At 45.7% G+C, this 11,646-nt stretch overlaps 1 protein-coding gene across 1 annotated transcript in view; it reads left to right on the forward strand.

Moving 5' to 3' along the window:
- Positions 1-296: 296 nt before the first annotated feature.
- Positions 297-11,646, forward strand: part of ZNF710 (zinc finger protein 710) — a 61,700-nt gene continuing 50,350 nt past the window's right edge. The window contains exon 1 of the mRNA XM_021680543.1: positions 297-319. The gene's annotated coding sequence lies outside the window, so the exon portion shown is untranslated. The remainder of the gene's footprint in view (positions 320-11,646) is intronic.

The raw sequence follows: 11,646 nt of genomic DNA on the forward strand, positions 1-11,646 counted from the left end.
CCGGCCCGGCCGGCGTCGGGGCGCCCCGGGCGGGGGACCTGTTGAAGGCGCTCGCCGGCTGGCGGGGTCCCCACGGCCTGTCCCCAGGCTCCCTAGTCTCACTTCCCCTTCCTCGTCGCCCCTCTCTCTGTCTCCTCGCGGTCATTTTCCTAATTGGACAGAGCTGTGGGGTGTGATCGCCGGCGTCAGACTAGGGGGCCAGGAGGCTGCCGGGTGGGCGCGGGGACCCGGGGACCGACGGGGCAGCCCCTGCAGGCGCGCGGATCCCACAGATCCGGCCCTGGTGCCACCGTCCCCCTAACTGCGGACTTGCTAACTGGTGCGTATCGGGTTTTTTTCCAACTTGCCTTTTAAGATGACTTTTATGGTCGCTGCAACTGCTTCCCTCCAGTCTGAGCTGTAGTTTGGGAAGATTTAAGAGGCCAGGGAGGTGCTGGCGTGGGTTTTAACTAACCCGAAACGGTCCTTGGTGTATCTCTAAGCTCTGCGTTGGTTGGGGCAAAGGCAGAGCCGTAGCCTGGGTGCGTTTTCACAGGGACACTGCGAGGTGCTCGTCCTTCCCAGTCTGAGCGGTCCAGTGAACGACCATCCTGGTAGCCCACCTTTGAGCTGCAGGCTGAGCGCCCTAACTGCTAAGAACACCCTGAGCGCCTTTATTTCTGTGCAAAGTGGAAACTCCTAGCAGTTGTCGACCTGGAGGGGACGTAATCGGTTCCCGTGGGCGCCTGGGAAATTCACAGAAATTCCCCCACAGGTGTGCAGAGCAGGACTTTGCACCCTTGGGGGTCACCCAGCCAACTTTGAAGCTACTCTTTGAGTTCTGCCTTTGTACACGTGTAAGCAAAAACAGTCAAAGTTCATTTCTCCCAAGTAGAGGGCCCCTGGGCCTGCATCCCTGTTGTGCTCTTATCTGGGGGCCTTCAAAGGACCGAGTCTTATGGGAGAAGGGAAGAAAACCACGCCTAATTGTCATTAGACGTTAGAAAGTGTATTTTTAGTGTTTGTGATCAAGCCATGGGCCTGTCCAGTTTTGGTTTTTTGAGACCTAGTATGATTGTACCTTTCTTGTTTGTTTTAAAGTGAATATTGTTTTCTAGAGCTTTCTTGGTGGTTTTGTCAACTGGCCCATGGGCCACCTGTCACCCTGGACCAAGCACCTGCCTGACCCCTAATTGTTGACCTATAGCTCTAGCTGCATTCGTGCTCCCGAAACCTGCAGGATCTGGCTTTCTCACACGAGGGCACTGGAAATAGAGCTGCTTTTTTCTGAGTAGGGGGAGCTGGACATTTGGGTCACATTTTCTTTCCTGCAGTCTCGCCTGGTTGCCCGCCTGTCTGTGGAGGGAGATGCAATGAGTTGAAGTGAGGGCAGGTGCTCACTCTTCTCCAGGCAGATTCTTAGGTGGGTCCTTGTCCTGTGGTGTGTGGCTAGCAGGCCATTTGTTCCGTACTTGGGTCACTTCCATTCCAACCAAGCATTTCCTACCAAGGAGACTTATTTTAGTCTCGCTGTCTAGAGACAAGGAGACAGACAAGGTCTGGAAGGGTTCTTGAGTTGAAGGAAGGGAGACTAATGGGTCCACCAGAGATTTTGCACTACTTCTATTTTAGGTTTGCCTTGTAGCCCAGAGATATTTCTGTCGGAGTCTGCTTAAAAAGTTCAAGTTTGAAGTTAGAAGGGAGTAAATAAACAAAGGAGAAGTCAAGTGTGTCTCGGAGGATGCTCCCCACAGGCTCCTCATCTGCTTGCTCACCACCGGGTCCCAGGCCTGGGGCTCATGTTGCTCAATTAAGGAATCTCTGAATCTGCTGAGTCTCATGTTAATGATGGTTGATCTCAACCCTTAGACTTCAAAGCTGGAAGACACCTTAGAGATTGTCTAAGAGAAACCGAGGCATGAGAAAAGCTCCATGCCTGGGGCCACACTCTGTTGACAGAGCCAGCATTTGAACGTGAGCTTTCAGAGTCCATTTCCAGTGCTCTTCAACACAAGGCCAGGGCCTCTCTTCCTGCTGGGGGTCCCGAATCAGGCTCTGTCCAAAGAGTGTGGCTCTGAGAATAAAGAAGCCATGGGTGTCTGCTACCTGCAGGGGACAGGTAATCGGAGCACCTTATTGCCCAGGTGTGTTACACACATACTGTTCTGGAGGATTTGACAGGCCAGCTGCTAGGGGGAACCAGGACCAAAGGCCCCCCATTCCGTGGGGCAGCATTTTAATCATGGGGATATTCCCAAGTCACACTCAGCACTTCTGGATCTGATGCTTTCTTCATGCTTTGTACTTGTGTGCCATTTATTTAGGATTGGTCTGCGGAGAAGAATGGGTGTGTAAGGAAGAGCCAGAGACCTGAACTGATGTCTGTTCATGGGTCAGATCTCCTACTAGAATGTTAGCTCGTGAGGGTAGAAAGTCTTTGTTCATTGCTGAGCCCCTGTGCCCACGTGGTGGGCCCTCGATAATTCTTGGTGAGTAAGTGTCCTGGGCATTGGGAGAAAGACCTCCCTCCCAGAAGGAACCCGTGAGTGACACACAGAGGCGGGGATGGGAAGGTGATTGATGGGACCTGCAGAGTTTTGCAGTGAGTCATGGCTTCAAACAAGCTCTAGACAGGTAAAGCAGGAGCAGCTGGGAAGAGTCGATCCTAAATAGATGGAGCCACGGGGTAGAGATTGTGCAAAACAATAGAGAGATCTCAAATTGCGCTGGATAGAGGGAGAATAGTAATAATCATGTATCTGGGGCCAGGCTTGTACTCTGTGTGTGTATCATGTCCCTTAGTATTCCCATTTGGCAGATGGGGAAACTAGAGCATAGTGGAGTTGAGTCACTTGCTGAAGGACACAGAGCTGTCCCTGAACCTGGGCTGTCTGGCTTCAGACTTTGCCTCCCTAGAGCTGAGCACTCAGAGCTTTGGAGTTCCTCAAAAAGATGGCAGCAGAAAAACTCAAAAAGAAACTGTTGGTCTGCAGTGGCGTGAGGCTGGTCAGGGGGCGTGCCCCCCACTCCCGATGCCAGAGCCCGCACAGTGCTCAAAGACCGTTTACCCAAGGAAGATTCGAAGGGAATGCTTCTTTGGGAGGCCTAACCATTCCCCAAGTAGAGTGGCTAGTACAGATCCGGGACTATTTTGCACTTGATAAACATTTAGGAGACGTTTTTCTCTTGAAGTATGCTTTTCAACTTAAATTTTAGTTGGTATGTATTTGAAACTGCTGGGAATTCTAAAGCTGAAAGTATCACTGTTGGCCTTGAGGCCTCCAGAAGGTGTTTTCCACGGGTGTAAACCTTCCCTTTCTACTTGAGGATGCTGGTCCAGGCTATTCCAGAGCACAACAGCTCCCCTTTTATTGACAGTGTGATTTGCCAGGCTCTGTGCTGGTCCCGACCTCATGGAGCTTGTAGTCTCCCTGGGAGACAGACACTGAACTAATAATTACACAAATACTCTTTAATTACAGTTGTTATAAACGCTTCAAAGGGAAAAGTACAGAGGCCATGGGAGCTGATAATCAGGGAGGATGGAGGGGAAGAGAGGCTTTCCTGAAGAAAGGGCATTTAAACAGCCACAGGAAGGGTGGGTGAAGAGGCTTTAGCCAGGGTGGGATAGTCCATTAACCTTGATGTAAACCCTTGCTACTCCTAAGTGGTCCGAGCACCCGCAGCATCAGCATCTCGGCCCGGGAGCCTGCTAGAAATGCAGAAACTGCATTTTCACACAACTCACCTGCACGGTAAAGTCTGAGAAATGCCGAAGGAATCCAAGTACTGAACCAGGAGGTTCTCAGCTTGGCTGTGAATGAGTGGGGTGGCCATTGGGAAAGTCACTTCTCTGGTTAATGAGGGAATTAGATCATTTCATGAGTTCCTTCTGGCTTCTGTCATCTTTGGCTTTTGCTGGTTTGCGCTGTTTCCAAGCTTATTAAGAGTGAGGGCCCGGGCGTCTGCCGCATCCACCTCTGCGGGGCCTTGGGTGGGGGGCCCAGCAGGCACGGGGTCCGTGCAGTGGCCTGGCTTCGGTAGATGCTGCACAGCGGCCCGACCATCAAGAGCTTTGGGGAAGGATCAGAATAATTTGCAAAGAGATGTAGAGCTTTGTTGCACACAGAGAGATTGTCTTAAGGTGACCCAGGGAGGATTTGGCCTGAATCGAGAGCAAAAGGGGCAAGGGTCAGAAGGGCTTTGGGGAAGAAAGGTGTAACATTTCTGCCAAAAGCGGAACCTGAAACGGGGTTGTTGCTCAATAGTCCATTGCTTGTGAACATGAGACTTGAAGCGTTGCCACAGAGTTTCGCGCCTGAGATCCTCACATCAGTGTGGAGAGGACCAGAGGGCTGAGAGCGGTCCTTGAGCCTTGCAGTATGGGGCGCGGGGAGGCGAGGGGGTACTTGAGTTGCACGAGCAGCTGTGCAGAGGATTATGGGGTTGTGTGTGCACTTCGCTGGGGAGAGGACCCATAGTTCTCGCCAGCCTCAAAGGGGTCTGTGGCTTCCCCGAACTATAGGACAGATGCCTTTTTGAACTAATCTCACCCCACTCTCTTATGACCCAGCACTTACTATGGACCAGGCACCATTGTAAGCACTTTCCATATTATCTGGTCATTTAGGTTGAATGACTTTCCGGAGGTCAAGTGTCAGAACCCAGCCTGGCGCCCCGATGGGTGGGCCCCAGGGCGTCCCTGCTCACAAAGCCTCACTTCCTTAACAGGGCAGGTGGGAGTCGGGGAGAACGCCTTTGGTAGAACAGAAATGGAGATTACAGAGGCCCCTATGATTACAAGTTAAGTGTCTCCCAGTTAGTTGCTCATGCATAAAACAGAAAGGTTTTTCCCAAGGAAACAGGTTACACGTTGCACCAGGTTGCCGGGCTGGCCCATGAGATCCTGTGTCACCGTTGGGCCCAACTCATTTTCGTTTGCTCAAAAAAAGAAAAGAAAAGAAAAAATTAGAAAACAAGATGGCCGCAGTACTGCAGGCAAAATTTAAAATTCTAGCATTGGGCAGGAGATCCTTGAAGACGTGCACTGTTGAATAAGGGGTGAGGTGGGGGCAAGAGATTGGGGTAGATTCCTAAAGGGGGATGAAAGGATGTGAGAAGCCACAGCAGGGCCAAAAACGTATGTCGAATCAGCAGCTTCAAAAGGTAAAATGACTGGTTCTTATTACTTACTAATTAACGTGTGTAGCTCGCAGACCTGACCCTTCCCCCATCCCCAAGTGCGTTTACCCTCAAGTACAGAGGCCTTTTGTTTTCTCTTTAATTCATTTGTGTAATATGTGAATTTTTATCAGTATATATTATCTTTATAATCTATATATTTATAAATGGAGTAAAAGGACTATTAGAAGTGGGTCGACCTCTAAGGGGGTTTTAATTCTGTCTTCTGCAACCGTCACGGTAAAGGCGTTTCTGATGTTACACCTATGTGCTCTATTGTGTGTATATTTGGGGAGCACTGAGAGAGGCGTTGGAATCGCGAGGGTTTTCAATGCAGTCGGAAGCTGAGAATAGGGGATCATGTTGTGGCCAGACTGCTTTCCCTTTCTTCCTTCTGTGTCCCCAGTGTGTAATAAGTAGGGGATCAAAATCCGGTAAGAATAATCACCACAGAAATCAGGAATGTCCACGCTCCAGATTTACACGGAAAACTAACTTCTGTGATGACTCTTGGTTACGTGTGGTTTGTCTTCTGGGTCATGTCTGAACGCCATCCATGACGCCATCTTGTTCCCAGTAGGGCAGCCATGGAATGGGCTATCCTGTGTGCATTAGGTAAAAAACAAGAGCCAAACCTCAGTGGTGGTTTTGTGCACCATATCACAACGTCCTCACAAGGACCACATCCACGCCGGCCTCTGGAAAAGTATCAGGTACCCTTTGGAGGCTGGTGCCATCTTTTTCTGATTCTTTGTCCACTCTTTAATTTCTTAAAGACTTTATTTTTCAGTAGTCTCTACATCCATCATGGGGCTCAAAGGGCTAACCCCACCCTGTGACGTTTGATCCTGGGGCCCCCGGAGCTTACATGCCTCACCTCCCGTCACTAGCCACAGACCACGAGTTCACTGTGGACTTGCCATTACCTGAAAGCAGGTCGCCATTGAAATTCAGAATTCTTCCCATCCCCAACCACTGCACATCCGCTTCTAGAAACACTCCTGCCCCAAGCTGGGAAGCCTATGCCTACCACTGGGGGAGCATGCCTACCATCAGTCCCAGCCCTAGATCCCCTGTGTTCTGCCCGCAGCTGCCTCCCTAGGCCTGAGCATCCCACATCCTCCTTTGGCCCTGCCTCTCCCCAACTCCCATATCACTCTCTCCCCCCTAGGACTTTCAGAGAAGAGTTTACCCTCTCTGTCCCTGCTTCTTCTCTCCCTTCTTCTCTCCAGCTCTGAAACAGCAGAGTATTTCACTCCCCATTCCTACCTGTGTTTGCAGAGGCCTCTGGCCCACCCTCTAATCACACCTGGCAGTCCGTTTGGGGGCCTCTACTTACCTGACTTCTCCGTGGCAGATACTGTTATGGACCGTGTTGGCTTGTCACTGTGGGCCCTCTTCCTACCTCTCTGATCCTACTGTTTTCTGCCATTCCCTCCTCTCCTAGCTACATTTTGGTGCCTCAGCCAGGGTTCTCTGCTGCCCGTTTCCCTTCCATGTCTCTGGTTTCAGACTCTTGTCCTATGTCCCTGTCTCTGTGTATCCTGTAAACAGTCCAGAGCTGGGTTGACATTGGTTATAGTTCTAGATATATATGGATTTCTTTCTACCATCTTACTTTGTGCTTTCTGTTTCTTCTTTTTCTGATTCTTTGTCCACTCTTTAATTTTTTAAAGACTTTATTTTTCAGTAGTCTCTACATCCATCATGGGGCTCAAACCCACCACCCCAAGATCAAGTGTCGCACACTCCACTGACTGACTGAGCCATCCAGGTGTCCCTGTTCATTTTTTTAAATTGATTAAAAGGGTTTTTTTTCTTTTCTTTCCTTCATTCGGTTTTTTTTCTCTACTGCTTTGCAGCTTACACACTCTGTTTCTATTCTTTTGATGCATGCAGACTGCAGAAGTTAGTTGCTGTCTGTATCTTTTCTCAAATAATGCAAGGACCTTGGAATGCTTTACATAAAGTCACCATTGTGACACATTCAGTTGTCACACAGTGGTTTAGATGCATCTTATTTCTCTCTTCAGTTCCACAAATCAGGCATTTATTTATTTATTTATTTATTTATTTATTTAAAGAGAGAGAGAGGGGAGGGACAGGAGAGGGAGCCAACTCCACACCCAGCACAGAACCCGACGTGGGGCTCGATCTCACGACCCTGAGATCATGACCTGACCTGAAATCAAAGAGTCAGACGCTTGGGCGCCTGGGTGGCTCAGTCACTTAAGCGACTGCCTTCGACTCAGGTCGTGATCCGGGAGGCCTGCTTCTCCCTCTGACCCTCTCCCCTCTCCTGCTGTTTCTCTCTCTCTCTCTCTCTCTCTCCCTCTCAAATAAATAAATAAATAAAATCTTAAAAAAAAAAAAAAAAGTCAGACACTTAACTGACTGAGCCACTCAGGTGCCCCAGGCATTTATTTTTAATGTCCTACGCAGTTAACCTTTGCTTTGATTTTCCACCTATTTTCCATTTTGTTTACTGATTTCTCCTTGCATCGAAGACCTACTTTCTATGATCAGGACAGCATGTGGTGAAGATCTTTTAGTCATCAACTTTCCAGTTTCTGTTTGACTAAAATTGTATGTCATCCTTATTGTTAAAGTATTGTTTTAGTGGGTATAAAACATTAGCTTGATACTTATTTTCTCTGAGTATTTAAAGATCGTATTCCAGAGGAGCCTGGGTGGCTCAGTCGGTTGAGCATTCAACTCTTGATTTCAGCTCAGGTCGTGATCTCAGGGTCCTGAGATTTGGCTCCAGGCTCAGCGCAGAGTCTGCTTGTCCCTCCGCTCTCCCCCTGCTTGTACACGAGCTCTCTCTCTTTCTCCAAAATAAATAAATAAAATCTTTTTTAAAATAAAATAAATAAAGGTAGTATTCCATTGTCTTCTGGCCAGTTGTTGATGTTGAGAAATTGGTAGCACAATTATTGTTCTTCTCAAGTAATATCTTCTGCCTGGTTGTTGTTGGGGGGGGGAGTGTGTGTGTGTGTGAGTGTGTGTGCACGCACACATGCACACTCATTTGTATGTTTTGCAGTTCATTATTATTTACTTAGGAGTGGATTTGAATTTATTCGGCTAAGGATTCATTGGACTTCCTGAAACCAAAGATTGGTGACTTTTATCAGTTCTAGAGGATTTTTAGTGGTTATCTCTTGGAATATTGTCTCTCCATCGTTATCTCTCTCTGGTCTCTCTTTTGGGAACTCCAGTTAGATGTATGGTAGATCTTACTCTATCCTTTATGTTTCTTAACTTCCATTTCATTTTCAGTCTTTTGGTTTTTTGTAATGTTTTCTGGATAATATCTTACTTGTCTTCCAGCTCACTAATTCTCTCTTTAGTTATCTCTAATCTGTTTAGTCCTTCCACAGAAGTATTTTTAGTATCAATATTAACTCACAAATTTTAATATATTGGATATGTTTTCACTACACTTATTATTTTTGATGCTCATCCTTTGAGTTTTTAACCTGGATGATTATATTTTTTACTTCTGTTTCTATTTTATCCTTTTCCGAGGATGCATAGTGGTTTGTGTTTTTTTCAAATAATCTCTTAATTCCTTACTTGTGTTTTTAATTCCCCATTTTTTATTAATCACATTAAACATCCTTATTTTTGGATTCTGTATCCAATAATTCCAGTCCCTGAAGTGTTTGCAGAAATAGTTCTGTCATATGATGCTTCTGCTCATTCCCACTCTTGAGGGCTTGCTACCTATGTGTTTGATGATTTTTGGTTTTGTTTTTAAGATTTATTTATTTATTTGAGAGAGAGAGAGAGAGAGAGAGAGAGCACTCGTGAGGGAGGGAGGAGCAGAGGGAGAGGGAGAGAATCTCAAGCAGACACCCCGCTGAGCACGGAGCCCAAGGCGAGGCTCCATCTCAAGACCCTGAGATCATGACCCGAGCCAAAATCAAGAGTCACGTGCTTAACCAAGTGAGCCACAAGGTGCCCCTGCATGTGTTCCATGATTTTTGATTGTGAATTTATGTTTGTTAGAATTCTGTGAGAATTCTTTGAAGTATGGGATGAGAGTACATTCTTCCACAGAGGACATGTTGCTTTCTGCCAGACACCTGAAGGCCCGTCAGATGGGTCCATTTATTTGTTATTCTTAGTGTGCCATTTTGAGGGCCTGGCAATGACCACAGATCCTCAGAGGAGCCTTTTTTTTTGAAAGTCCACCCACAGCTAACATGAAGCCAGATTACTTCCTTCCTGACTATAAAGGACCAGCTACTCCACTTAGTGTCATTGTTCCCCTATTGCCAAATACTTTCTCTCCATATTTGGACAAAGTCCTGGTCATGCCAGGCCCAATTAAAAATGGTGTATCTTCTAAAAAAATAAAATAAAATAAAAATAAAGGCTATGTATCTTCTGAGCCTTCCCCATGCCATCCCTTGCAGAACTGACCTGTTCTTCCACATCCATTGGCCACTGTTGCCTTACCTCTTAGTCTATAGGTGTGTACGTCTAGACCCCACATTGGATTCTGAGCTCCTTGAAAGCTCAGAGCTGTGTCATTTATTTCTAGAGCCCCAGTGCCTGATTCACTGTTGGGCATAGTAGTTGCTTAATAGATACCTATTGATTGAGCAGAATTTATGGCAAAATCAATTCTTCTCTTCTTCTTGGATAGTAATTAAAAAAAAAAAAGTCCAAGCTCAAGCCTTCCCTATAATCTTAGACAAGTCCAGTTCCCCTTTTTGGACCTCAGTGTCCTTGCTGTAAAATGAAGGGATGCTTCTGAGATCTACACTTGTTCTAAGATGCTGAGTGAGATTCAGCACAGTTTGCATGATTGTCAGTCACGATAACATGGATCAACTCTTGGCTCACAGATGGAATGAAGGGGTGTGAGGGCCATGGAGAGAAAGAGCATGATTTGAGGCAGCTGAGCAGGGTTTGGAAGAGAAGAAGAGAAGGGACTCAGAGGTAAATTAAAGGTAATTTGATATGAAATAAAGATAGCATTTTGTAAAATTTGTGACGAGATGACAACTTGATGACTTTCTAAAAAAATGAACCAATTATAACATAATAAATTTCAGATGGCTTAAAGATGGTAAATATAAAAAAAATGAACCCAGGAAATACTAGGACTTAAAACCCAGAAGCCATAAAAGAAAAGATTGATGTAATTAGACACAAGTAAAAAATTTCTGTGTGGCTAAAATCATCATAAATGGAATCAGAAGAGTCTCCTAGTTCTCAAAACTGGAGAACATTTTTACAACATAGATCATAGAAAGAGCTGGTTTCCTTAATATCTAAAGAGCTCCTGCAAATCATTAAGAAAAAGACGGTCAGCTCAACTATTTTTATGTTTTATTTCATCTTTTTTTCAAGTAGCTCTAGGCCCAACATAGGGCTCGAACTCATGACTCCGAGATCAAGAGTCTCAGGCTTCACTAATGGAGCCTAATAATTCCAGTCCCTGAAGTGTTTGCAGGTATAGTTCTGTTATACGATGCTTCTGCTCATTCCCACTCTTGAGGGCTTGCTTCCTATGTGTTTCATGATTTTTGGTTTTGTTTTTAAGATTTAAAATAGGCTAAGAACATGGACAGTTCACAGAAAAGGAAATACAAATGGTTCTTAACCTTGTAAGAACATGTTCAGCCCACTACTAATTAGAGAGATGCAAGTTAACTCTACTCTGGAGAAGTCACAGTAGGAACAAATACTCTCATAATTGTCGATAGAGTGCACGTTGTATAGTGAGGATTTTGATGATGTTTATTAAAATCCAAAGTGCACAAGCAGTTCCAGTTCTGGGAATTTTTCTCACAGGTATGTGGCATAACATGCAAAATGAGCATTTTTCAAGATAGTTCATTGCATCATTGCTTGTAAAAGCAAAAAAAAAAAAAAAAGAAGAAAGAAAGAAAAGAAAACCTTAATGTCCACCAGGAGGGAACTGGTAAATAAATTGTCCTATGATCATACAATGCCATTCTGGGCAGCTGTAAAAAAAGAATGTGAAAGCTCCCCGTGTGTCCATGTGGTCGGTCGATGTGGTCCTGGTCACTGAGATGTTTTCTTAAGTGACAGAGGACAGGACAGAATGCCTGGCTATGCAGTAGCTCTGCAAGGTTACTTTTTCCACATTTTGAATTTTATGCCTATGTGCATATCCTACCTAACAACAACAACAAAAAAAAAATGAAAGGGGGTATTTTTTAAAGAAGGAAGTTAGGGTGGGAAGAAGAATCTCACCTTTGCTCTGCATTTTCACACAGGGCATCTTAGTTACTCCCCTCAGCAACCCCCAGTGAGGTTACCATTTTTATAGACCGAGGAACTGAAGCTGAAATGACTTGCTCAAGTTCATGGAGAGAGCCTTGGAACCTCGCATTGAATCCAGTTACCACTCCAGAACCATTGGGCTTCTGTCCATAGATAAGTATTTTTTTTTCCTTGTTTTTTTCCCTTTTTTTTTTTTTTTTTTAAGTTTTTTTTTTTTTT

This window comes from Neomonachus schauinslandi, chromosome 9, assembly GCF_002201575.2.
Source record: "Neomonachus schauinslandi chromosome 9, ASM220157v2, whole genome shotgun sequence".
In the NCBI taxonomy this organism is placed as follows: Eukaryota; Metazoa; Chordata; class Mammalia; order Carnivora; family Phocidae; genus Neomonachus; species Neomonachus schauinslandi.